This window comes from Bos indicus, chromosome 1 (assembly GCF_029378745.1).
Source record: "Bos indicus isolate NIAB-ARS_2022 breed Sahiwal x Tharparkar chromosome 1, NIAB-ARS_B.indTharparkar_mat_pri_1.0, whole genome shotgun sequence".
NCBI classification, from domain to species: domain Eukaryota; kingdom Metazoa; phylum Chordata; class Mammalia; order Artiodactyla; family Bovidae; genus Bos; species Bos indicus.
In genome coordinates, this window is record NC_091760.1 from 35001741 (window position 1) to 35028727 (window position 26987).

Below are 26987 nucleotides of genomic sequence, written 5' to 3' on the forward strand. Positions count from 1 at the left end.
AATGAACTCTAACTAATTTTGGGGTACATCCTCTATTTGTTAGAGATTATGCTGAAAGTTATGGAATAAACTGTCATTAAATATGTAAAATTATCAAATGTAGTGGACACAGTTATTCCTATTTGAAAACAGTCAGAGTTATATGACTTCAAAGACACATAGTTGGTAAGTGATGAGTTAAGATATAAGATAAGATATAATGGCTTTTACCACTTCTATACGATATAGTTTTGGAAGTTCCAGCCAGAGTGATTAGGCAATGGAGGAAGGGAGGAGTTAAGTAATTCAGAACACCAAAGAAAGGAGAAAGTACAGTTTTCTCTGCAGACAACATGAAATTGCATGTAGAAAGTGCTAACAATTACACACACACACAAAAGTTTCAGTGAATAAATAAATTCAGCAGCATTTCAGAATAAAAATTCCATTCAGAAAATAAGGTATGTTTTAATACACTAACAGTGAACAATTCAAAAAGGAAATTGAGAAAACAATCCATTTACAAAAGCTTCAAAAAGAATAAAACACTTAGGGATAACTTAGCCAAGGGAGTTCTACTGGTACACTGAAACTACAAAATGCTGCTGAAAGAAACTAGTCATAAACAAATGGGAAGACATCTGTGTTTATGGACTGACATAGCATTGTTAAAATGTTAATATTATGTCTGTGGAACAAATGATATGGTTAAGATGTAAATACCATCAGAAGCAACATACAGATTCAATGCAATCCCTTTCAAAGTTCAAATAATATTTTTTTGAGGAAATAAAAAAAAAAAAAATCCTGAATTCCATGCCTTGAAGGACTGCAAATAGACAAAATACTCCTGAAAAAGAACAAAGTTGAAGGACTCACATGATCTGATCATAAGACTTACTTAGAATCTGCTGTACTCAAAAAAGATTGTGGAATTGGCATAAAGGAAGACATACAGACAATGGGATAGAAAAGAGAACTGAAAAAGTAAACTTACGTATATATGATCAAATATGTCCAACAAAGTATCAATACCATTCAACGGGGAAAGGTCAGTGTTTCAACAAATGGCCCTGGGAAAACTGGATACCCCTATGGAAAAGAATAGTTATGAATTCTTATCTCACGTCATATATAAAATTAACCCCAAACAGGTCAAAGACCTAAACATAAAAGCGAAATCATAAGTATCTAGCATCTGTACACTCAGGTGTGTCTGACTGCTTGAAACCCCTTGCGCCCACCAGCCTCCTCTGCCCATGGAATTTTCCAGGCAAGAAATACCGGAGTAGGTTGCCATTTCTTTCTCCAGGGAATCTTCCTGATCTAGGAATCAAACTCGTATCTCTTGTGTCTCCTACATTGGCAGGATAATTCTTTACCACTTGTTCCATCTGGGAGGCCCTAAAACAAAAGAGCTAAACATTAAAAGAAAACATAGGGTGAAAGATTCATTAGATTTGGTAGTGATTTATTGAATGTGACATTAAAAGCATAGGCATCAAAAGAAAAAATAAATGAACTTTAAAAAATGAAAAACTTGTATCAAAGGGCATTGGAATGAAAAGGCAACGCACAAATTTGGAGAAAATATTTCCAAATAATATATCTAACAAAGGATTAATATTCAGAAAATATTAAAAATAAAACTTCTAAAACTCAAACAAAAGGAATGGGAAGCATTAAAAAATGGGCAAAAGACTTGAACAGACATTTCTTCAAAGATTTACAATAACCAATATACACAAGAAAAGAGAAACATTACTAATCAATACCACTAATCACTAGCAAAATGCAAATCTCAACCTAAATGAGAGGCCACTTCATATTCATTATAATGGCTATTATCAAAACAAATCCTGGGAAATAATACTATATGAAAAGACCTGAGGCAGTTGGTACCCTTATACATTGCTGGTGGGAATTTAAAGTGATGAAAGTCCTATGGAAAATGATCTTTTCTTCAAAAAAATTAAATGAAATGACCATAGGACCTAGCAATTCCAAGTATAGGTATAAACCCTAAAGAGATTCAAAGAGTTGAATGCAATTGTCAAACAGATATTTGCACATCATATTCATAGCAGTATTTCCCACAATATTGAATAGGTGAGACTAACCCCAATGTTCACTGAAGGTTGATTGGATAAACAAAATGTGGAATATACATACAATAGAATATAATTCAGCCTTTGTGAAGAATGAAATTTTTATATATGCTACTACACGGATGAAACTTTAAAACATTATGCTGACTGAAATAGGCCAGAGATAAGAGAATGGATGTTGTATGATTCTACTTGTATGTTGCAATTGTTGTTTAGTCACTCAATCATGTCCAATTCTTTGCAACCCCATGGATTGCAGCACGCCAGGCATCGCTGTCCTTCACCATCTCCCAGAGTTTGCTCAAACTCATGTCCATCTAGTCAGTGATGCCATCCAACCATCTCATCCTCTGTTGTCTCCTTCTCCTCCTGTCTTCAATTTTCCCAGCATCAGGATCTTTTCTAATGAGTTAGCACTTTCCAGCAGCTGGCCAAAATATTGGAGCTTCAACTTCAGCATCAGCCCTTTCAATGAATATTCAGGATTGGTTTCCTTCTGAATTGACTGTTTTGATCTTCGTGCAGTCCAAGGGACTCTATAAAGAGTCTTGTCCAACACCACAGTTCAAAAGCATCAACTCTTCAGTGCTCAGCATTCTTTATGGTCCAATTCTCATATCCATACACGACTCCTGGAAAAACCAAAGCTTTGACTATACGGATATTTGTCAGCAAAGTAATGTCTCTGTTTTTAGTAGGCTGTCTAAGTTTTTATAGCTTTTCTTCCTAGGAGCAAGAGTCTTTTAATTTCATGGCTGCAGTCACCATCTCTAGTAATTTGTAAACCAAGAAAATAAAGTCTGTCACTGTTTCCATTGTTTCCCCATTATTTGCCATAAAGTAATGGGAGCGGATGCCATGATCTTCATTTTTTGAATGTTGAATTTTCAGATAGGTTTTTCACTCTTATCTTTCACTTTCATCAAGATACTCTTTCTGACTCTCCACTTTCTACCATAAGGGTGGTGTCTTCTGCATATCTGAGGTTATTGATATTTCTCCTGGCAATCTTGATTCCAACTTGTGCTTCATCCAGCCCATATCTCACATGATAAACTCTGTTAGGTTAAATAAGCAGGGTGACAATATACAGCCTTGACATACTGTTTTACCAATTTGAAACCAGTCCGTTGTTCCATGTTTGGTTCTAACTGTTGCTTCTTGACCTGCATAGATTTCTCAGGAGGCAGATCAGGCAGTCTGGTATTCCCATCTCCTTAGGAATTTTCCACAGTTTGTTGTGATTCATGCAATCAAAGGCTTTAATGTAGTCAATGAAGCAGAAGCAGATGTTTTTCTGAAATTCTCTTGCTTTTTCTATGATCCAACTGATGTTGGCAATGTCATTTCTGCGTCCTCTGCCTTTTCTAAATCCAGCCTGTACATCTGGAAGTTCTTGGTTCATGTACTGTTTTGAAGCCTAGCTTGGAGTATGTTGAGCATTACTTTGCTAGCATGTGAAATGAGTGCAATTGTGTGGTAGTTTGAACATTCTTTAGCATTGCCTTTCTTTGGGATTGGAATGAAAATTGAAGTTTTCCAATCCTGTGGCCACTGCTGAGTTTTCCAAATTTGCTGACATATTGAGTGCAGCACTCTCATAGCAGTATCTTTTAGGATTTGAGATAGCTCAGCTGGAATTCCATCACCTCCACTAGCATTGTTCATAGTGATGCTTTCAAAGGCCCACTTGACTTTACACTCTTAAGATATCTGGCTCCAGGTGAGTGATCACACCATCATGGTTATCTGGGTCACTAAGGTCTTTTTTGTACAGTTCATCTGTGTATTCTCGCCACCTCTTCTTAATATCTTATGTTTCTGTTAGGTCCATGATGTCTCTGTCCTTTATTGTGCGCATCTTTGCATGAAATGTTCGCTTGGTATCTCTGATTTTCTTGAAGAGCTCTCTAGTCTTCCCCATTCTATTGCTTTCCTCTAGTTCTTTTCATTGCTCACTTAGGAAGGCTTTCTTGTCTCTCCTTGCTCTTCTTGGGAACTCTGGATTCAGATGGATATATCTTTCCTTTTCTCTTTTGCCTTTTGCTTCTCTTCTTTTCTCAGCTATTTGTAACACCTCCTCAGACAACCATTTTGCCTTTTTGTATTTCTTTTTCTTGGGGATGTTTTTTGTTATCGCTGGCTCCTGTACAATGCTACAAAACACTGTCCATAGTTCTTCAGGCATTCTATCAAATCTAATCCCTTGAGTCTATTTGCCACTTCTAATGTATACTTGTAAGGGCTTTGATTTAGGTCTTACATGAATGGCCTAGTGGTTTTCCCTACTTTCTTCAATTTAAGTCTGAATTTGGCAGTATGGTGTTCATGATCTTAGCCACAGTCAGCTCCCAGTCTTGTTTTTGCTGACTACATAGAGCTTTTCCATCTTCAGCTGCAAAGAATATAATCAATCTGATTGCAATATTGACCATCTGGTGATGTCCATGTGTAGAATCTTTTCTTGTGTTGTTGGAAGAGGGTATTTGGTCTGACCAGTGTGTTCTCTTGGAAAAACTCTGTTGGTCTAAAACTCTTTGTCCTGCTTCATTTTGTACTCCAAGGTCAAACTTGCCTGTTACTCCAGGTATCTCTTGACTTCCTATTTTTTCATTTTAGGCCCCTATGACGAAAAGGACATCTTTTTTTTGGTGTTAGTTCTAGAAAGTCTTGTACATCTTCACAGAACCATTCAACTTCAGTTTTTTTGGCATTAGTGGTTGGGGCATAGACTTGGAATACTGTGATATTGAATGATTTGCCTTGGAAATGAACAGAGGTCATTCTGTCTACTTATATGTGGTTAATAAAACAACCCATAGAGATATAGAGGCTTCCCTGGAGGCTTAGTAGTAAAGAATGCTCCTGCAATGCAGGAGATGCAGATTGGGCCCATTGGTTGAGAGGATCTCCTGGAGAAGAAAATGGCAGCCCACTCTCTTGCCTGTGAAATCTCATGGACAGAGGGGCCTGGCAGACTACAGTCCATGGGGTTGCAAAGAGTCAAATAAAATTAGCGTCTAAACCATCACCACCATAGAGACATAGACTAGTGTTGGAAACCATACAAGAGGCAGAAGAATAGGGAGTCGTTTAATGAGTACAGTCTCAGTTTGGGATGATAAAAGTTATGCAAAGTAGTAGTGATGATTGTTGCACAACAATGTGAATATACTTAATGCCGCCTGACTGTACACTTAGAAATGGTTAAATTGGTAAATTTTATGTTATGAATATTTATCACAATATTTAAGAATAAGGAAAAATATCTATCTAGATCACTGAATACTTGCAGTTAGGACAAAAAAAAGGAAGGGTTTTTGTAAATATTTGTGGTTATATCACGGTTGACCAGTTACTTTCTTGGTCCTTTATGTAGATTTTTTTCATATAATGTCATATTAATCTACACTACATACTTTGACTGATTTCAAGGTCTTGAAATTCCCACTTTGACTTAAAATTGTAGTATATGTAAGTAGCAGATGCAAAGTTTAAAAAAATGCCTCTCTGGCTCCAAAATTCAGGCCTTGTAAATATACTTTTGACAGTGTTACAGGAATGTATTTCCTACATTCAACAATAAAAGTGTTTCATCTACTTAATTTTAATTTTGCAGATAAATAGTTTATAGTCATAATGAATTAGTGCTATCTGCTAAGTCACTTCAGTCATGTCCGACTCTGTGCGACCCCATAGACGGCAGCCCACCAGGCTCCCCCGTCCCTGGGATTCTCCAGGCAAGAACACTGGAGTGGGTTGCCATTTCCTTCTCCAATGCGTGAAAGTGAAAAGTGAAAGTGAAGTTGCTCAGTCGTGTCCGACCCTTAGCATGGATTGCAGCCTACCAGGCTCCTCCGTCCATGGGATTTTCCAGGCGAGAGTACTGGAGTGGGGTGCCATTGCCTTCTCCAATTAGTGCTATCATGACCAACTAAATTTTCACAAGCAAAACAAGGATCACAGTTTTTTTATTACTGTCAGTTTTATTTCAATTATGTGTATCTAATAATTATAGAAAACTTATCATGTGCTAAATTATAACACACATAATAAATGTATTTAGTTGAATATTTTAAAGATTATTGTTATTATAACAGACATAAGAATACTGCAAGATGTTTGTCCCTCTATGTTTGCTGGAAGCATATACAGTAATCCCAAACATAGAAAGTTACAGAAAAAAGTATTTATGGTTAAATGCATTGTTCTAATAAATGTGCAGTATACTGAATTTACCAATTGAATACTTGAGCATGATTAAGCCAAGTCTGTCCTGTCACTATTAATAAATAAATATATCATTAAATTATAGTTGATTGAGAAATATATGTTTAATAATTTTATAATATAATACAGCTTCCCTGGCAGCTTGAACAGTAAATGTTTTATATTTAATAATATAAAACAGTTCCCTTGGTGGCTCAAATGATAAAGAATCTGCCTGCAATTCAGGAGACCACTGTTCAATTTCTGGATCAGGAAGATGCTCTGGAGAAGGAAATGGCAACCCACTCCAGTATTCTTGCCTGGAAAATTCCATGGGTAGAGGAACCTGGCAGGCTACAGTTCATGGGGTCACAAAGAGTCGAACACTTTTACTCACATTGATGAACATGGATTTCTAAGTGGAGATGTTAGAACATAATCCATATATGTAAATATGTGTGGACCTATATATTTTCATCATAAATCGTGTTCCAAATAAGAAACTTCATCTGAATGCCCTATTTTCATAGACGAGTATGTCAAAATACTATATCAAGAAAAAGAAGAAATTTCTTAAATGTAATCACCTAGGTTATGTTTTAAGAAATAGTTTAAAAGAAAGAATGTCTATCTTGACTAACGTCTTTTATTTTCAAATGTGTTTGATTCAGTCTTTCTCTCAAATGGGAACAGAAGGGTATTTGTAATACATTTTAATTTTTTACCCAAGGGGTTATGTAGTAATAAGAATTATGTTTCCTTTTGAAAATAAGTAAAAATTTCTGTATTAAGTTCTTGAATGTTCCATACTTTTAAGCTATATGCTTTTTAAAATGTTTCAAATGCACTTACATAAATATAACTGAATATGCATTCTCACATAAAACCTGCTGAAAAACAACTTTAGGGTGAATTTTAATGAATTACGTTTAGTAAAACCATCATCAACAAATCAATAATACAGAATTAGCCTTCACTGTCATTTGAAATTTTGGTTAAGAACCAAAACAAAAGAGACTTCCCTGGTGGTCCAGAGGAGAAGGGAAAGGCTGCCGACTCCAGTATTCTGGTCTGGAGAATTCCATGGGCTGTATAGTTCATGGGGTCATAAAGAGTTGGACACGACTGAGCGATTTTCATTTTCACTTGGTGGTCCAGTGGTTAGAGTTCCACATTTCCATAGAGGAGAACACAAGTATCCCTGGTCAGGGAACTAAGATTCCTACATGCCACAAGGTATAGCAAATAATAAAATACTAATTTTTAATTAAAAAGAATCAAAACAAAATAAAAGAACATTAAAATTTTTCCCATTGAGATGCATCTGTGGCCATTCTTATTCTGTTATCTCATCCTGCTGGAGACTAGGTCTTCTTCATCCAAATGCTAAATTTTCTTAGGGTTTTGATGGTTATTAAACATCATTGTTTCATTTTGTTTAAAAGATTTAAATAACAGGAGGGATTAAGATGACACTAAAATCAATAAGAACAACAAGCAGAACCTTAATTTAGATATAGAACCTAATTTGACAGGCTGGATTACAAGAAAGGTATTAGATAGCATAATAAATTAGTTCTTCTTTAGCAGAGAGGTACTCCTTGGAAGAAAAGTTATGACCAACCTAGATAGCATATTCAAAAGCAGAGATATTACATTGCCAACAAAAGTCCGTCTAGTCAAGGCTATGGTTTTTCCATTGGTCATGTATGGATGCAAGAGTTGGACTGTGAAGAAAGCTGAGCGCCAAAGAATTGATGCTTCTGAACTGTGGTGTTGGAAAAGACTCTTGAGAGTCCCTTGGACTGCAAAGAGATCCAACCAGTCCATTCTAAAGGAGATCAGCCCTGGGTGTCCTTTGGAAGGAATGATGCTAAAGCTGAAACTCCAGTACTTTGGCCACCTCATGAGAAGAGTTGACTTCATTGGAAAAGACTCTGATGCTGGGAGGGATTGGGGACAGAAGGAGAAGGGGACGACAGAGGATGAGATGGCTGAATGGCATTACCGACTCAATGGACATGAGTTTGAGTGAACTCCAGGAGTTGGTAATGGACAGGGAGGCCTGGCGTGCTGCGATTCATGGGGTCGCTAAGAGTCGGACACGACTGAGCGACTGAACTGAACTGAATGGAACTCCTAAAACATTGATACTATGAAGTGTTTTTCTAATGGGCATAAAATAAAATCATTTTACTAGATAATGATTTTATTTTATTTTTTTGACTATCCACATATAGAATTGAAATGATTTTATCAGGAATTGGGAGTAAAAATAAAATAAAAATCTATATATTTTCTAAGAAGCAGAGTAGATAAAATGGAGAAAAGAACAAAGAACGTGGTAAACACAAGGACATCACTGTGATTTGGGGAACAGTGAAGACAAAGTGGGATGTGGAGAGTTGCTGTTTGACAGACATTAATGTTTTAATATACAAGATGAATGAGTTCTAGAGATCTGCTATACAACATTGTGTCCATAGTTTAACATACTATATTATGCATTTAAAAATGTGTTAAGAAAACAGATATCATGTTAAGTGCTCTTACAACAACAATAATGATAATAATCGTAGAAGTAGTAGCTAATGAATGATACACATGGATGAATAAAGTAACCTATTAATGGCCAAAAAATAGATGAGCAGCACATGAAAAGTAAATGAGACAGATGGTACAATATATAGGACAAGGAGGGAAATAAAAGTTTGCTCATATACTGATGATGTTATTTAACTGCCGAATTTTAAACTACTAAGGTATACGGCATGGTATTTGAGCAAATATGATGAACAGTTTATAGTGGTAATATGTCAAAGACATCAATAGAATGGGAATGCTCTGTTAAATAGTAAATGATCCCATTCTTGAGTGTATATTAATTCTTTTTCTCAACTGCATCATATTTTCCCTTTTGTAAATGCTGTCACTATCATTACCAGGGACAGTACTACCTGCAGAAGAATGAACTATGTTCTTTTTTAACAATATATTATTTTTAGATTACTATGTAAAAGGTTTTCTTTGATTACAGCTACTCAAGGTATGCCTATTATATGCTTATATTTACATAAATTCACACAGATGGTCAGATTGATTTTTTTTTTTAATTGTGTGTTGCAAGTCCTAGTCAAAGTCTTTGTGCATGCTATCAGCCTTGGGAATAGAAGGTTAGACAGAAGTATTAATACAGTGTTGAACTCTTGGCAAGTTCTTCATTCATTTTAAACATTATTAGAGTTGTTTTTAGTCATTAATTTTGTAACAGAGGAAATTGATCCCTGTTCAAGGTATAATAGAGAGCTTCAAGATTTTGATAGCTCTGTTGTTTTTAGTCATTAATTTTGTAACAGAGGAAATTGATCCCTGTTCAAGGTATAATAGAGAGCTTCAAGATTTTGATAGCTCTGTTTGATGACATTTCTTAAAGTCAATGATGTTAAAGGATCAGGATGTGTGAAATGTACACGTAGACGATGTCTAGTGATGCTGTGCATCTCTGTCAATTTCAGTCAGAGACAAATAATAGGACATGGGAAAATTGCTGTAATCCTTCCTAAGGTTGTGCTGTGGCACTTTTACAGGTCTGCATGAACAGTTGGGCACTTTCTCAGTTCATCATTCGTGAGTTGTTTCACCAGCCCTGTCAACAGTTATTCCTCTAAGGAGCAATCATCCGTATCGTGCAATCCTCTAGGACTACAAAGTCATCCTGCAAATAGCAGTTAGATTGACGCTGCTTACTTGAGTCTCAAAATGGCATTATGGTGTGATATAACCCTGAGATGCCAGATGGAAATAGGGTCCAGTAGTAATTGGGAAGCTCCAAATGTTTGGAATAGTTGTATTCTCTAGTTTAAGCACTTGCCTTATGCTTTTCCCTATGTTTTTTGAATATTAATAGTTATCACGAGGCATAAAAGATATACATCTTAATGAGCATAACTAAATAGGCATTCTAATGTTCTTGAACTGACAAGCTAGAGACTGAGATGGGCTCTACACAGATGACAATTTTTTTTTTTTTTAATGGGAATATAATAGCCTCTGGAGATACTGATCAGGACAGATAGATGTTTCTTCAGGTCTACTTAGACACTAGAGATTTATGATATGAATCTATTAGAATATATTTCATCAGCTCTTTAAATGTGGAACAAAGAAGTGACCTTGATTTGAAAAGTTTTAAAAAACACATCAATGTGAAATAGATGATTTGGACATTTTGCTCAGACTCAGGGAACTTTTGTTTGGGCAGGAGCATTCTTTTTCCTTCTAACTCAGTAGTCAGAATCAGCAACTTTGACCAAGTGACATAGGATATTAATGTGGGGATTATAATTTGAAGCTGAAATTTAACTGAAAAGCAGTCTCAAACTGTCTTGCTGTTTCTCTTTCTCTCCATTTACGTGTGCATTCTATTAATCTTAAATAAATCTATAATTCTTACAAAATAAATGAACTGTCACCTGTTACTAATGGCACAATATAATATCATTTTCCTAACCATTGTTTTCTGAATATAGCTCAGTAATAGATCTCTGTGATTAAAAAAAAAGCAGCTATAATTGATACCAGCTTTTGTTTTGCTTTTTGAAATATAAGAACAATCATGTATTATTTGATCCATAAAAATGCATGTAACAAATTTGTACATTAAAAGTAGAATAAAACAGATATCATTGAAACCACAAACATTACTGCTACCTTACTCTTCCCCATTCCATTGTCACTGTAGTGAGAATAAATCAGTAAGAATTAATTCTCACTGTATTGAGAATTAATCTTTTGAATTTTTTTAAAATTTGGAATTTTGCTCATATGCTATAGGTATGTAATTATTATATGCATGAATTCTTATATAAGGTACATTAATTTTATTTACTTTGAGATTTTTAAAAGTGTTTTAATACTTTAAAAAGTTTTTGATATTTTCATTTACCATTCAACATTGTATTTCTAAATTTTATCCATGTTACGCCTATGGAGTTTTTTAAATTTGTTGCCATTGTTATATAATATTATTTCAATATAAATACATTGATTTATTTATATATTTTCCTATATTTTGGGGCAATTTACATTTTTGTTGATATAATGTTATTTTGAATATTCTTATATGTGTTTTCTATGGCATATTTGCAAAAGTTTAGTCTAGAATGGAGTATCTGGTTTTTAGTATTTGCACACATCATTTTATAAGATCATGCCAAATTTGCTTCCAATATAATTGCATCAGGATATTCCACTAGAAAATATACACAGTTCCCTATATTCTATATTCCCAGCATTTTTGGTATTGTCAGACATCGCTAGTCTTATGAATAAAAAAGTTTCTTACTTTAGTTCTTAATTTTGCATATTCCTAATTAGTAATGAGGATCTTTCATTCGCTTTTCTTGTTTGGTTCATGTTCTAAATAAACTCTTCTTCAGTTTGAATAGCATTTGTATGCCAAAGTCAATAAAAAATTATTTTTTCTTTTAAAGGTTTTGAAGTTTTTGTTTTCCTTAAGTCTTTATTTGAAGTTGACTGTTATAGATCTCATGAGCTAATTTCATTTTTTTAATATATGAATAACTAATTGTCCCAGAACCATTAATTAACTAGTCTCTTCTTTCCTCAATTATTTATTAATGACTGCCATGTGTCTTCTGTCATATATTTCATGTTCTCCAATTAATGGATGTGTTAAATCTAGTTTGTCTATTCCTGTTTCAGGACCACATTAACTTAAATATATTAGTTTTCTAATAAACCCTGGTATTTGATAAAGATCATCCAAACTCACTCTTCTTTTTCAGGAACCTTTCAGTTACTCTTGGGCCTTGTAATTCCATACAGATTTTACAAAAATTCTGATAAAAATATTATAACAATTTAAATAGATCGGTATTGAGAAAAATGTGTGTTCTCTGTTTACGCCTCATAATGAACTTTGTAATTTTCTGTGAAAATATCTTTCTGTATTTTAGATTGACAGAGATGACATTGACAGAGATTAACAGAGATCACCATTGCAAATGATATCTGATGTATCAATATTCTGTTTGAATGTGTTCTGTCAATATTTTAGTTTTTAAAAAATACAATAAATATTTTTACATTAACGCTACACTCAGCAACTTTCTAAATACCTCTTTCAATTTTAATATTTTTATGAATATTTTTGTAGCTTCTACACAATTATATCATATTTGAATAATACCAATTCATTTCTTTCCTTCTAATCTTTATAAAGTTATTTTTTTCTTATCTTATTGCATTGGGAATGTTTTTCAATACAAAGATAAAAAATTGTGTTGTTATCCTTATGTTGCCTATGATTTTAAATAGAACACTTTTAAGCTTTCAATATTAAAAATTATTTTCCTGTGGCTTATTTTTTATTAAATTAAAGATGATTCTAGGTTACTAATAGTTCTTTTCATGGATAAAATTTGAATTAATAATGATATGCCTGTATTTATTGAATTACCCATTTGTAATCACATTTACAGATTTTTAGTGATACACCACCCTTGCAATTCTGGGTAAATCAACCATAGTTATGCTATAGCATCAACATATGCACTGCTAGATTAAGTTAACTAATATTTTGTTTAGGAGTTTTACATCTATATTTATAAAAAGAAGTACCCTATACTTTACTCTTCCATCATCTTCTTATCTAAAATTAATAATGAAGATATACAACCTCACAGAATATGTTGGAAAGTATTTCTTCATTTTAATTGTCTCTTCTTAGAATTTCAAAGAAACTACTCATAAAACATATTTGTCCTGGAATTTGCTTTTTGGAACATTTGAAAAAACTGATTCAATTAGCTTACTTATTTGTTTAAGGAGTGTTTGAAGTTCATTTCTTCCTAATTTAAGATTGGTTATACAGATTTTCTAAGAATGTGCACTTTTTTTTTTTTCTCACTAGCAGATAAACTTTCACTTTGAGTATTATGCTTAGCCGCTCAGTCATGTCTGATTCGGCAACCTCATCCAATGTAGCCCGCCAGGTTCCTGTGTTCATTGGGATTCTCCAGGCAAGAATACTGGAATGGGTTGCCATTTCCTTCTCCAGGGGATCCTCCTGACCCCAGGGATCAAATCCAAGTCTCCTTCATTGTAGGCAGATTCTTTACTGTCTGAGCCACCAAGGAAGTTTTATATATACATACACTCATTTCTTACTATTTCCATTTCTATAATGATCCTTTTTGTCATGGTAGATATTTAAAAGAGATTTACTTATAAGTATATGCATTTATAATATTTAATAAATTTATCATTATGTTTATTTGCATTTTATTTAAGATTCTATTGACACTGACTTTTTAAAATTTTCTTGGTAGCTTGTTTAAATCTTCGTAGGTGGCCAATTTGTGTAGATATGCTCTATGCTCTTAATAATATTCCTCAATTGTTGGTTTCAGTGTGATATATATGTCTTTTAACTTAGTTTGGTAGTTCTTTTGTTCAAATATTTAAATATATATTTATTTATAAAAGTAAACATATTTTTGTCGTCTTACTTCTCAGATTTTAAGAAATGAATGTTGAAATATCTCATTATAATTCAATTCAGTTCAGTCACTCAGTCATGTCTGACTCTTTGCGACCCCATGAACCGCAGCACGCCAGGCTTCCCTGTCTGTCACCAATTCCCAGAGTTTATCCAAACTCATGTCCATTGAGTCGGTGATGCCATCCAACCATCTCATCCTCTGTCATCCACTTCTCCTCCTGCCCTCAATCTTTCCCAAATGAGTCAGCTGTTCACATCAGGTGGCCAAAGTATTGGAGTTTCAGCTTCAACATCAGTCCTTCCAATGAACACCCAGGACTGATCTCCTTTTGGATGGACTGGTTGGACCTCCTTGAAATCCAAGGGACTCTCAAGAGTCTTATCCAACAATACAGTTCAAAAGCATCAATTCTTCGGTGCTCAGCTTTCTTTATAGTCCAACTCTCACATCCATATATGACCACTGGGAAAACCATAGCCTTGACTAGACGGACCTTTGTTGGCAAAGTAATGTCTCTGCTTTTGAATATGCTATCTAGGTTGGTCATAACTTTCCTTCCAAGGAGTAAGCATCTTTTAATTTCATGGCTGCAGTCACCATCCGCAGTGATTTTGGAGCCCCAAAAAATTACGTCAGCCGCTGTTTCCACTGTTTCCCCATCTATCTGCCATGAGGTGATGGGACCTGATGCCATGATCTTAGTTTTCTGAATGTTTGTCAGTTGTTCCCTATAGTTGGCATAGAACTTTTGCCCTGTTTATCCCTTTTCTAGCCTACAACATGAGACACAAAATGTCACTTTCTTGGACCAGGAAGATGAAGACTGTATCCAAGTGTGACTGAGAGATGAGAAAGAAGAATCCTGATCCTAGAGAAATTTGAAGAAAAATCATTTTTTATATCAAAATTGGAAGTTTAAGTGTATAAAAGTGGGAGGGGGAACTACTTCAGCCATCCCTATTTTATATGTGGCACATGTAGCCCTACTTTTAATCTAAGACTTCTGTTTTGTTAGGTGTAAACAAGAACACAATTGCTGCTGCTGCTAAGTTGCTTCAGTCGTGTCCGACTCTGTGCGACCACATAGACGGCCGCCCACCAGGCTCCCCCGTCCCTGGGATTCTCCAGGCAAGAACACTGGAGTGGGTTGCCATTTCCTTCTCCAATGCATTAAAGTGAAAAGTCAAAGTGAAGTCGCTCAGTCGTGTCCGACTCTCAATGACCCCATAGACTGCAGCCCTCCAGGCTCCTCTGTCCGTGGGATTTTCCAGGCAAGAGTACTGGAGTGGGGTGCCATTGCCTTCTCTCACAATTGCTATATAACCCTAATTAATTGAACATTGTGTAGTGACTCTCACTTTCCTATTTATATGTATTTGAAAATTTGAGGCTGTTTATGTTTTATGTATGTTATTTGTAAATAGCATACTGTGGGATGTTATTTGATTTTCCATTTGGGTTTTCCATACTTTTGTTTAACCAACAAGTTTAGTCCTTTGATAACTGATATATTTTGACTTATTTCTTCAACTTACTTAGTGTTTAATCATTGCCCCACTTTTTAAGAACTTTATCCCTCTAATTTTATATAACAATTGAAAATGTTTCTTTTACCTTGGGACTCTTTCACTTTTTCAACTCTAATCTATTTTTATAGATTATTCTGTTCATGATTTTACTTTCTGTTTTGTAATCCAATACATTTGATGTTATTATTATACAGATAACTTTTATTTAGATTTTTAAAAATTTAAAATATCTGGCTGGTTTAAATAACAAAAATTTGTTGTCTCACAGTTTTGGTGCTAGTGACAAAGAACCCACGTTCTAATGCAGGCGATATAAGAGACATGGGTTGGATCCCTGGGTCAGGAAGATGTACAGGAGGAAGGCACAGCAAACCACTCCAATATTCATGCCTGGAGAATCCCATGGACAGAGGAGTCTGGCAGGCTGTGGTCCATAGGGCTGCAAAAAGTCGACATGACTGAAATGACTTAGCATATGGTTTTGAAAGCAAGATATCCACAATCAAAGTGTCATTAGGGTTGTTAATAGCTCTTTCGTTTTGGGAGCTCTTAAAGGAAAGATCTGTTCTAACCTCTCTCCTTGGCTTTCAGATGGTGTCTTCATGTTCACATGGCACTTTTATTTCATTTTACCCAAACCACTTTTTTTATCACTGTACTTTCATACATCTTAGACCATTCTTCTGGAATAATATTTTTTTCCTTCCTGAAATATATACTTTAAATATTTCTATAGGGGAAAATTATTTGTGGATAACACTAACTGTTGTTTGTTAGATATAGGACTATTTTACTCATTATTAATATATAGTTTTGCTATGTAAGCAAATTTAGGTTGATGCCTATTTTCCCTTTCCATTCAATCTCTGTCTTCCATTAGTGTCAAAAAATCTGAAATTAATCTGTTGGTTTATCGTTTCACTTTTAGTGCATCTTTTATATTCTCTCTTTTGTGTTTCTTTTTATCAATAGTCTCTTACAATTTTATCATAACTTACTTATATCGTTTCACATATATTATTGGTCCTATTTCTATGAATTTATCTCTGATTAGTTTTATTCAGTACTATTAAAACCTTAATATTATCACAAATTTTCCAAATGGAAAGGATTTTCCCTCAAGGAGGATGAGTCTTACTGATTCTAGGTAAAAGGAAATCTATGTGGCATTTAAAAATTCATTTATGCCTCTAGGACTTTTATAGTTTCTGGTCTTACGTTTAGATCTTTAATCCATTTTGAGTTTATTTTTGTGTATGGTGTTAGAAAGTGTTCTAGTTTCATTCTTTTACATCATATATGAAACGAGTCACCAGTCAAGGTTCGATGCACAATACTGGATGCTTGGGGCTGGTGCACTGGAACGACTCAGAGGGATGGTATGGGGAGGGAGGAGGGAGGAGGGTTAAGGATGGGGAATACGTGTATACCTGTGGTGGATTCATGTTGATATATGGCAAAACCAATACAATATTGTAAAGTTAAAAAATAAAATAAAATAAAATTCATTTATGTAAAATAATAAAAATCATTTTGGGGAGAACAAAGATGATTTTTATGTAAGAATGTATTTTTTTTTCTCCCTTATTTTTTTAAACTAAAAATTGTTGAACTCTCTCCAAAGTTTACATAGGTGCTAAGTCATCTTACATAGACAGCCAGGTAAAGGGAAAAAACATGTTAAAAAATGAAAAGAGATGCATCAATATATAATATTTGTTTTTCTTTTTCTGACTTACTTCACTCTGTGTGACAAACTGTAAGTTCATCCACATCACTACAAATGATCCAATTTCGTTCCTTTTATATGGTTGAGTAATATTCCAATTGTATGTATGTCAAGAACTTCATCCATTCATTGGTTGATGGGCATTCAGTTTGCTTCCACGTCCTAGCTTATGTAAACAGTGCTTCAGTGAACACTGGGATACATGTATCTTTTTGAACTATGGTTTTCTCAGGGTATATGCTCGGTAGTGGGATTGCTGATGAACCTATTTGCAGGGAAGTATGTAGAGAAAGGACTTGTGGACACAGTGGGAAAAGGGGAGGATGGGAAGAATTGAGAGAGTAGCACTGACATATATACACTACCATGTGTAAAATGGCTAGCTAGTGGGGAGCTGCGGTGTATAGCAGGAGCTCAGTGCTCTGTGATGACCTAGAGGGGTGGTATGCGGGGGTAGGAGGGAGGTTCAAGAGGGGTAGGATATATGTATACATATAGCTGATTCACTTTGTTGTACAGTAGAAACTAATACAATATTGTAAAGCAATTATACTCCAATAGCAAAACAAATGAATGAAAAACAGCAGCAACAAAGAGATGGTTCCTCTTTCTATGAGCATATACAGGGTTCTTCACTATTTTTGGCTTACTAACTCTAACTTGATTTTTTTTTTTTTCTCTTGGAAAAAAAGTTGTGATAACATGTTATATTGATGTTACAGGAATAAGTATTTTAAATATTAAAATATTCACAGGTTTGTAGCTCAGATTTCATCTTGAAAATAACAGCATGCATGTGTACTCAGTCACTTCAGTCATGTCTGACTCTTTGTGACCCTATGGACTGTAGTCTGCCAGGCTCTTCCATCCATGTGATTCTTCAAGGAAGAATACTGGAGTAGGTTGCCATGACCTCTTCCAGGGGATTTTCCCAACCCAGGGATTGAACCTGCATATCCTGCATTGCAGGCAGATGCTTTGCTGAGCCAAGTATTTTAAATATTAAAATAGTTACAGATTTGAAGCTCAAATTTCATTTTGAAAATAATATATCCATTTAAAATTATTATCCTAAAAGTTCTAGTACCAGTTTGTTCATTCACTTATTTTACAAATATGTATTAAGCTAATAATGTAGGTCATTAATCTACCCCTCTTTTGAATTTTTCTTGACATCTAAGAAGAAATGAGCCAAAAATATAATGAGAATCACTTTAAGGTAGGGGAGGTAAGGAAATGATAGTTGTTGTTGTTTTTTAAGTATTATTTAAAAATGTATAATGGGGGAAATAGTTGTAAACCCATATATAATAGTGTACTACAGTTTTAAGCTCTCATTTACTTAGATTTTTTTCAGAAGCAAGAAGTATGATAAATATAATTCAATGCCATACTTGAAATATTGGTCCTATAGTTGTAAATTACTGCAACAAAGTTAACTGTTATCCACAGTCATTTTGGCTGCTGCTTAAGGTTCATGTCCTGCTGCATCCCTATTGTACTCAGTCTAGAAATAACTCAGCTTCCTACTGCAAATCCTTCATAATGAGGACAATTTAATCCTAAACTGCCATTGTAAGCTGTTCTTACAGGGAATTTGTTTCATTGATAATATTTTAGTTGATCTTCTTTAAAAGTAACACCTCATCTTTTGTGATATCTTTGCAATTTTTGAAGAATTACTCTAAGCAATGACTTTTAATCTATTTTTTCATTAAATTTATAAGCAATCATTGAATATGTTTCATACACCTACATATTAATGTATTTAAGTTAAATTTAATGACAAAATATATTAACTAGGCAGATAATGTAAAAAATATTTAATACATTTTCGTGTTTGTTTAGGACACCAGAGTTTAACTCAGAAATGAATGTATTTATTCTGCTAATGTTTAATGAAGGGATGTGACTATAAATTAATAATAATCAAAATTAGTTTTGTTCATTATTTGTTTTAAAATAAGGGTCTGTAGGGCCAGAAAGTTAGTTAAAAAAAAAATCCTATGCTTTCTTGAAGTTTACCATCTAAGTAACTAACACTAAATTAAGCAAATTTGAACTAGGCAAAGATATTTCATAGAAAAGAAACTCCTTGACTTAGTTAAATGGAAGGAACAAATTCTCATTTCCAAGTATACGTTTTGGAGTAAAGACAACTCAACTTGAAATGCCTTTAGGCCAATTTTCTCATCTTTTACAATTCCCACCTCTCTTCTCCCTAACTCCTCCTACTACCCCCAATGTTTTCTTGTGTTATGTGTTTATGATATTCCAAGCACAGTCCCTGGCACATACCTGAGCTACTTTCAAAGATTTAATTGACCTCCCCTGCCACACACATTTTTCTTTGAGATAAGAATAATTTAGAGACTGAGAAACAGAGTAGTGAGTTAACAATAGGTGAAACAGAATCAGTGTCACCCCGGGCTAATTTTACTTTGCTTCTATGTGGTGAGAAAATTGGGGATAATTACTTTTTATTATAATTTCTTTTCCTGTCTTCTTTCCAAAAATCAAGTCTTCAAGCAAATACTTGCATTCAAGTGAGAGAACTTCTAGAAGTTCAGGCCTATCATTTCACTCAGGCAGTAACACTTGACTTGGAATAACAGATCCACTAGAACCTGTGGATTCAATTGCTTCATATGATAAATTAGAGTAGTAAAACCTAAATCACAAGGTCATTAGGAGGATTAAATTAGAAAATATCTACAAAATGCCAAGCAAGCAATACAAGAGGTGCCAGCAATTATTAATGTATATTAATTAGATATGGATAGATCATATTTATTTATAGAAGTGGTCTTGAAACTTTATCTTCGTATTTTATGAACATATTTTAAAAGCCAAACTAGAATCATTCATTTTATTTCTAGAATTTTTACTCTTTGTAGAAGAAAACTACTAATAGAAGAGTTTCATTGAAATATATAAGATATACATATTTTTATACATGAAATTCACAACACTATGCATGATCCTTCCTTATGTAACATTTTTTTTTTATAAAATCAAATACCTTTATTTTTGCTCCCTTCAGCAGCACATAAGAAGTGGCAGTGACCTCAGTAGTAGGCCTGGTATCTTTGCCCTGTTGAGAAGCCAGAATCTCATCTCTACCATTCAGCTGTTTCCTCAGACCGCAAGTAGAAGAGGTAGTGGCCAACCCCAATGCTGTAACCTGGAGGAGATCGGGGTCAACCTGGCAAGGTTGCTAGCTGCCTGATCTCTAGTCTGAGGCTGGAACTTCTGTTTGCCTGAGTAAAGGGACATCAGTCCTAGGATTTCTCCACATCATGCCTTGCTTCTGCAATGGCCAGGATACCGGTCCTTGAGCTGTCCCCGCATGGTACCCTGGGGCAGGCCCACTGGCTCTTTTGGCTCAAGGATCCCAAGAAGCTATCCTTGGAGGCCCTTGAAGCAACACAGGAAGCATGGTGGTACTCAAGTTGTGGCTGACACACTCCAGCTCACATGCTCACACTGCCATCACAGAGGCTGAGTGAGCAGTCACCCAGGGCAGGGGATCCCAGCTCATTCTGTTCCCGTGGGACAAATGACTGGAAGGTAACAACACCTGAGTAAGCCAGTGCCTTCCTGTGTCCACACCCAGGAATACCTTCCAGTTGTCCAAGCAGCCATAGTTGTAATGATTCCTAAAAACTCTGCTCTTGGCCTGCAGCCACCGATGCTCCTTCTTGTTGATGTGCCTTTCGATGTTAGTCTCACCTTGATTGATGAGCACAGCCTGCCATACAGTTAGGGCACCCAGGGCAAGTGCCACAGAACTGCACAGGAACCAGAGGTAGACAAGACTCCTGTGAGTCACTCTTTCTTGGAAGGATAAAATGGGTGGTGGGTCTGGTGGCAAGTCTCGATGGCAGCATAAGCCTCCTGGAAAAGGTCCCAGCTTCCATAGCTATTGTAGATGTTGCAGTGGTGTGTTCGGGCTGGCATGGGGTTAATGCACTTCTTAAAGATAGAGACTGTTGTCCTATCATTCCTTCCCTGGGGTGGGTATCCAGGTCGGGTGGTGATAGCCTAGTAGAAATGGAAGACTAGAATGGAAGATGAGAATCAGATTCCAGTGACTATAGAAGAAATGCCAGCAGAGCCAGGCCATGGAGTAGGTTTGGAGGATGAGAGGCAGGACACATGTAGGCGATGGCCACAGTGGAGCTGGTCAGCACAATCACCAGCAGCACGAACGCCACCCCATACCAGTGGATCATGTTGTCCACCAGCCAGTAGATAGGCTCAAAGGCAGCGTCCATGGCAGTGTCACTGCCCCCGAAGGAGTTGTAGAGCAGAGAGCAGAGGCAGACCTTGCCACAGTGCTGGCGCTGCATCAGGCCACGGACCAGAGGTGGGCAGTGGCACCTGTAACCCAGGAGCAGACACAGGCGCAGGCAGAGGCGGGCAGGGCCTAGCCGCAGGCTCCTCTGGCCCTGCATGGCTCCTAGGAAAACACAGCAATGTGAAGGGCCAGCATGGTTCCTGTCCCTCCTTGCCCCACAAGTGGGCAGCTTAGAGGTAAAGACCTAAGGCTGAGGCCTACTGGGCCAGTCACCAGCTGTGGGAAATAGGGAGGCAGCTCCAAGCTCAAGCAGGGTCTCTGGAATTGTCTGTGTGGACAGACCACTGGATGGAGCCTGACCAATGTGCACAAAGCTATCCACATGGCCCTGTGGGCCTGGCCACAGTAGCAGAGGTGTCCAGAGTTTCCTGCCTGCCCTGTGCTGTGCTTAGTTGCTCAGTCATGTCCGACTCTTTCAACCACAAGGACTGTAACCCGCCAAGCTCCTCTGTCCATAGGGATTCTCCAGGCAAGAATACTGGAGTGGGTTGCCATGCTCTCCTCCAGGGAATCTTCCCAATCCAGGAATCGAACCCAGGCCTCCTGGATCATGGAAGTACTTAATAAATACTTGTTGAATGAACAAACTGGAGGGATGAAGTGGAAAGGCTGGTCCATCTGTCCCATTTGGTCTCTATCTTGAAGTATCTTAGAGATACAAGTTAAATCCTATCCCTAAGGATGAATTTCCAAATCTGTGAAATGGGCGACTTGGCTGGGCTGACCTTCCAGCTCCATGCCTCAGGGCTGCCTAGAGGGTGCGCTCAGTCCGGTTTGAGGGCATGGCTGTGCAGAGCAGGAACTCCAGCTCACAAGACCCGGGAACAGGGCCCAACCCATAGCCTACCACCCATAGGGCCAGCCTGCAGACCTGGACCCACCGCCCGCCCATCTCTGTAACATGTTTTATCATATGACTATTTGTGTTGGTTCAGACAGTAAAGAATCTGCCTGCAGTGCGGGAGACCTGGGTTCAATCCCTGGGTTGGGAAGATGTCCTGAAGGAGGGCATGGCAATGCACTCCAATATTCTTGACTAGAGAATCCATGGACAGAGGAACCTGGTGGGCAACAGTCCATGGGGTCGTAAAGAGTTGGACATGATTGAGTGACTAAGCACAGCACACATCCATGTTTGAAGATGTATTAGTAGTTTTATAATTTGTATTAACTAGGAACTGCATAGTGATAAGGGCTAATGCTTATTGAATGCTTGCTATGATTATTCAAAATGCTCTATATGTACTCTGTAATTTAATTTAAATGATAATCCTATATATAGAGATATAGAGGAAAAGAAACTAAAACAAATTTAAATTGCACATTATCAAGAGCTATAAAATAGAGGTAAGAAGACAAAAGTAAATGGTAGACTTTAGAATCAGTAGCCCTTTATAATACTGTTTGCAAAGACGGGTACAATAAAGGACAGAAATGGTATGGACCTAACAGAAGCAGAAGATATTAAGAAGAGATGGCAAGAATACACAGAAGAACTTTACAAAAAAGATATTAATGACCCAGATAACCATGATGGTATGATCACACACCTAGAGCCAGGCATCCTGGCATGCGAACTCAAGAGGGCCTTAGGAAACGTCACTACAAACAAAGCTAGTGGAGGTAATGGAATTCCAGTTGAGCTATTTCAAATCCTAAAAAGTGATTCTGTAAAAGTGTTGCACCCAATAGGTCAGCGAATTTGGAAAACTCAGCAGTGGCCACAGGACTGGAAAAGGTCAGTTTTCATTCCAATCCCAAAGAAAGGTAATGCCAAGGAATGCTCAAGCTACTGCACAATTGCACACATCTCACACACTAGTCAGGTAATGCTCAAAGTTCTTCAAGCCAGGCTTCAACAGAACGTGAACCATGAACTTCCAGATGTTCAAGCTGGACTTAGAAAAAGCAGAGGAACCAGATTTCAAATTGCCGACATCTGTTGGAACATCAAAAATGCAAGAGAGTTCCAGAAAACATCTGTTTTTGCTTTATTGACTATGTCAAAGCTTTTGATTGTGTGGATCACAATAAACTGTGGAAAATTCGTAGAGATGGGAATATCAAACCACCTGACTTGCCTCCTGAGAAATCTGTATGCAGGTCAAGAAGCAACAGTTAGAACTGGACATGGAACAACAGACAGGTTCAAAATCGGGAAAGGAGTATGTCAAGGCTGTATACTGTCACCCTGCTTATTTAACTTATATGCAGAGCACATCAAGAGAAAGCGCTTATGGCAGAAAGCAAAGGACTAAAGAGCCTCTTGATGAAAGTGAAAGAGGAGAGTAAAAAAGAGTTGTGTCGTACTCTTTGTGATACCAAGGACTGAAGAGCACCAGGCTTCCCTGTAAACTAACTTTCAGAGCTTGCTTAAACTCATGTCCATCGAGTCAGTGATGCCATCCAACCATCTCATCCTCTGTCATGCCCTTCTCCTGCCTGATCTTTCCCAGCATCAGGGTCTTTTCAAATGAGTTAGTTCTTTGCATCAAGTGGACAGAGTATTGGACTTTCAGCTTCAGCATCAGTCCTTCCAATGAATATTCAGGACTGATTTCCTTTAGGATGGACTAGTTGGATCTCTTTGCAGTCCAAGGGATTCCCAAGAGTCTTCTCCAACACCACAGTTCACCACCCCCTGCCCCCCGCCCAAAATAGTCTCTCACTGTTTCCATCATTTCTCCATCTATTTGCCATGAAGTGATAAGAACGGATGCCATGATCTTAGTTTTCTGAATATTGAATTTTAAGTCAACTTTTTCACTCTCCTCTTTCACTTTCATCAAGAGCTCTTTAGTTCTTTGCTTTCTGCCATAAGGATGATGTCATCTGCATATCTGAGGTTATCGATTTTTCTCCTGGCAATCTTGATTCCAGCTTATGCTTCATTAAGCCCAGCATTTTTCATGATGTACTCTGCATATAAGTTAAATAAGCAGGGTGGCAATATACAGCCTTGACATACTCCTTTCCCGATTTGGGACTAGTCTGTTGTTTCATGTTCAGTTTTAACTAACTGTTGCTTCTTGATCTGCAAACAGGTTTCCCTCCTCTTCAGTGTTTCAGAAGAGTTTGAAAAGGATTGGTATTAACTTTCCTTTGAATGTTTGGTATTATTATTACCTGTGAAGCATATGGCACTGAACTTTTTTTTTTTTTTTTTTTATTGAGAGGTTTTTGAGTACTGATTCACTATACCTACTCAAAATCAGTCTGTGAATAAGATTTTCTGTTTTGTCTTGATTCAGTCTTGTTAAATTATAGGTTTCTAAGAATTCATTTATTCTATGTTATCAAATTTTGCTATCTAATGGTTCATTGTTGTTTTTCAGTTGTTCAGTTGTGTCTGACTCTTTGTGATCCCATGGACTGCACCAAGCCAGACTTTCTTTTCCTTCTCTAGCTCCTAGAGTTTACTCAAACTCATGTCCATTGGGTCAATGATGCCATCTAGCCATCTCATCCTCTATCACCCCCTTCTCCTCCTTTCCTTAATCTTCTCCAACATCAGGATCTTTCCCACTGAATTGGCTCTTTGCATCAAGTGGCTAAAGTATTGGAGCTTCAGCATCAGTCCTTCCAATGAATATTCAGAGTGTATTTCCTTTAGGATTGACTGGTTTGATCTCTTTGCTGTCCATGGGATTCTCCATGCACCACAGTTTGAAAGCATCAGTTCTTTGGTGCTCAGCCTTCTTTATGGTCCAACTCTTGCATCTGTACATGATTATTGGAAAAAACATAGCTTTGACTATACAGACCTTTGTTGGCAAATTGATGTCTCTGTTTTTTTAATAAGCTCTCTAGGTTGCTCATAGCTTCCCTTCCAAGACCAGACATCTTTTAATTTCATGTTACAATCACTGTATGCAGTGATTTTGGAGCCCAAGAAAAGTAAATCTGTCACTGCTTACACTTCCTCTGCTATTTTCCATGAAGTGATGGGACCAGATGCCATGATTTTGTTTTTTGAATGCTGAGTTTCAAGCCAGCTTTTTCACTCCTCTCTTTCATCCCTATCAAGAGGTTCTTTAGTTCCTCTTTGCTACCTGCCATTAGAGTGGTATCATCACATATCTGAGTTATATATATATATATATATATATATATATTTCCCCATAGAAATCTTGATTCTAGCTTGTAATTCATCCAGCCCAGCATTTTGCATGAAGTACTCTGCATAGAAGTTAAATAATCAGGGTGACAATATACAGCCCTCATACTTCTTTCCCAAACTTGAACCAGTCACTTGTTCCATGTCTGATTCTGTTGCTTCTTGACCCACATATCAGGTTTCTCAGGAGACAGATAAGGTAGTCTAGTATTCCAATCTACTTAAGAATTTTCCACAGTTAGTTGTGATCCACAGAGTCAAAGGCTTTAGCATGGTCAATGAAGCAGAAGTAGGTGTTTTCCTGGAATTCCTTTGCTCTATGTTCCAACGAATGTTGACAATTTGATTTTTGGTTCCTCTGCCTTTTCTAAATCCTGCTTATACATCTGAAAGTTCTTGGTTCATGTACTGTTGAAATCTAACTTGAAGGATTTTGAGCAAAAACCTGCTAGCTTTTGAAATGCATGCAATTGTATGGTAGTTTGATCATTTTTTGGCATTTTCCTTCTTTGGGATTGAAATAAAAATTGACCTTTTCCTGTCCTGTGGCCACTGCTGAGTTTTCCAAATTTGCTGGCGTGTTTAGTTCAGCACTTTAACAGCATCACCTTTTAGGATTTGAAATAGCTCAGCTCTAATCTTGTCACCTCCACTAGCTTTGTTCATAGTAATGCTTCCTAAGGCTCACTTGATTTCACACTACAAGATATCTGGCTTTAGGTTATCTTGGTTATTGTATAGTTCTGTGTATTCTCACCACCTTGTCTTAATCTTTTCAGCCTGTATTATGTCCTTACCATCTTTGTCCTTTATCATGCCTATCCTTGCGTGAAAGTTTCCATTGATACCTCCAGTTTTCTTGAAGAGATCTCTAGACTTTCACATTCTTTTGTTTTCCTCTATTTCTTTGCATTGTTCATTGAAGAAATCCTCCTTATATTTCCTTACTATTCTCTGGAAATCTGCATTTAGTTTGGTGTATCTTTCCCTTTTTCCCTTGCTTTCACTTCTCTTCTTTCCTCAGCTGTTTATAAAGTCTCTTCAGACAACCACTTTGCCTTCTTATATTTCTTTTTCTTTGGGATATTTTTGGCCACTGCCTCCTGTACTATATTACAAACCTCCATCCATAGATCTTCAGGTACTCTGTCTACCAGAACTAATCCCTTTAATCTATTTGTCACCTCCACCGTATAATCATAGGGATTTGGCTTAGGTTATAGCTGAATGGCCCGGTGGTTTTCTCCACTGTCTTCAATTTAAACCTGAATTTTGCAATAAGAGCTGATGATCTGAGCCACAGTCAGCTCCAGGTCTTGCTTTTGTTGACTGTATAGAGATTCTCCATGTTTGGCTGCAAGGAACATAAGAAATTTGATTTCAGTATTGACCATCTGGTAACGTCCAAGTGTAGCATTCTCTCTTGCATT

At 36.7% G+C, this 26987-nt stretch overlaps 1 long non-coding RNA gene and 1 pseudogene across 1 annotated transcript in view; one reads left to right on the forward strand and one right to left on the reverse strand.

The window, feature by feature from the left end:
• LOC139182246 (uncharacterized) overlaps positions 1 to 26987 on the forward strand; it is a 127987-nt gene that overhangs the window by 79608 nt on the left and 21392 nt on the right. The window lies entirely within an intron of this gene.
• LOC109563875 (palmitoyltransferase ZDHHC16 pseudogene) lies at positions 20113 to 21537 on the reverse strand (annotated as a pseudogene).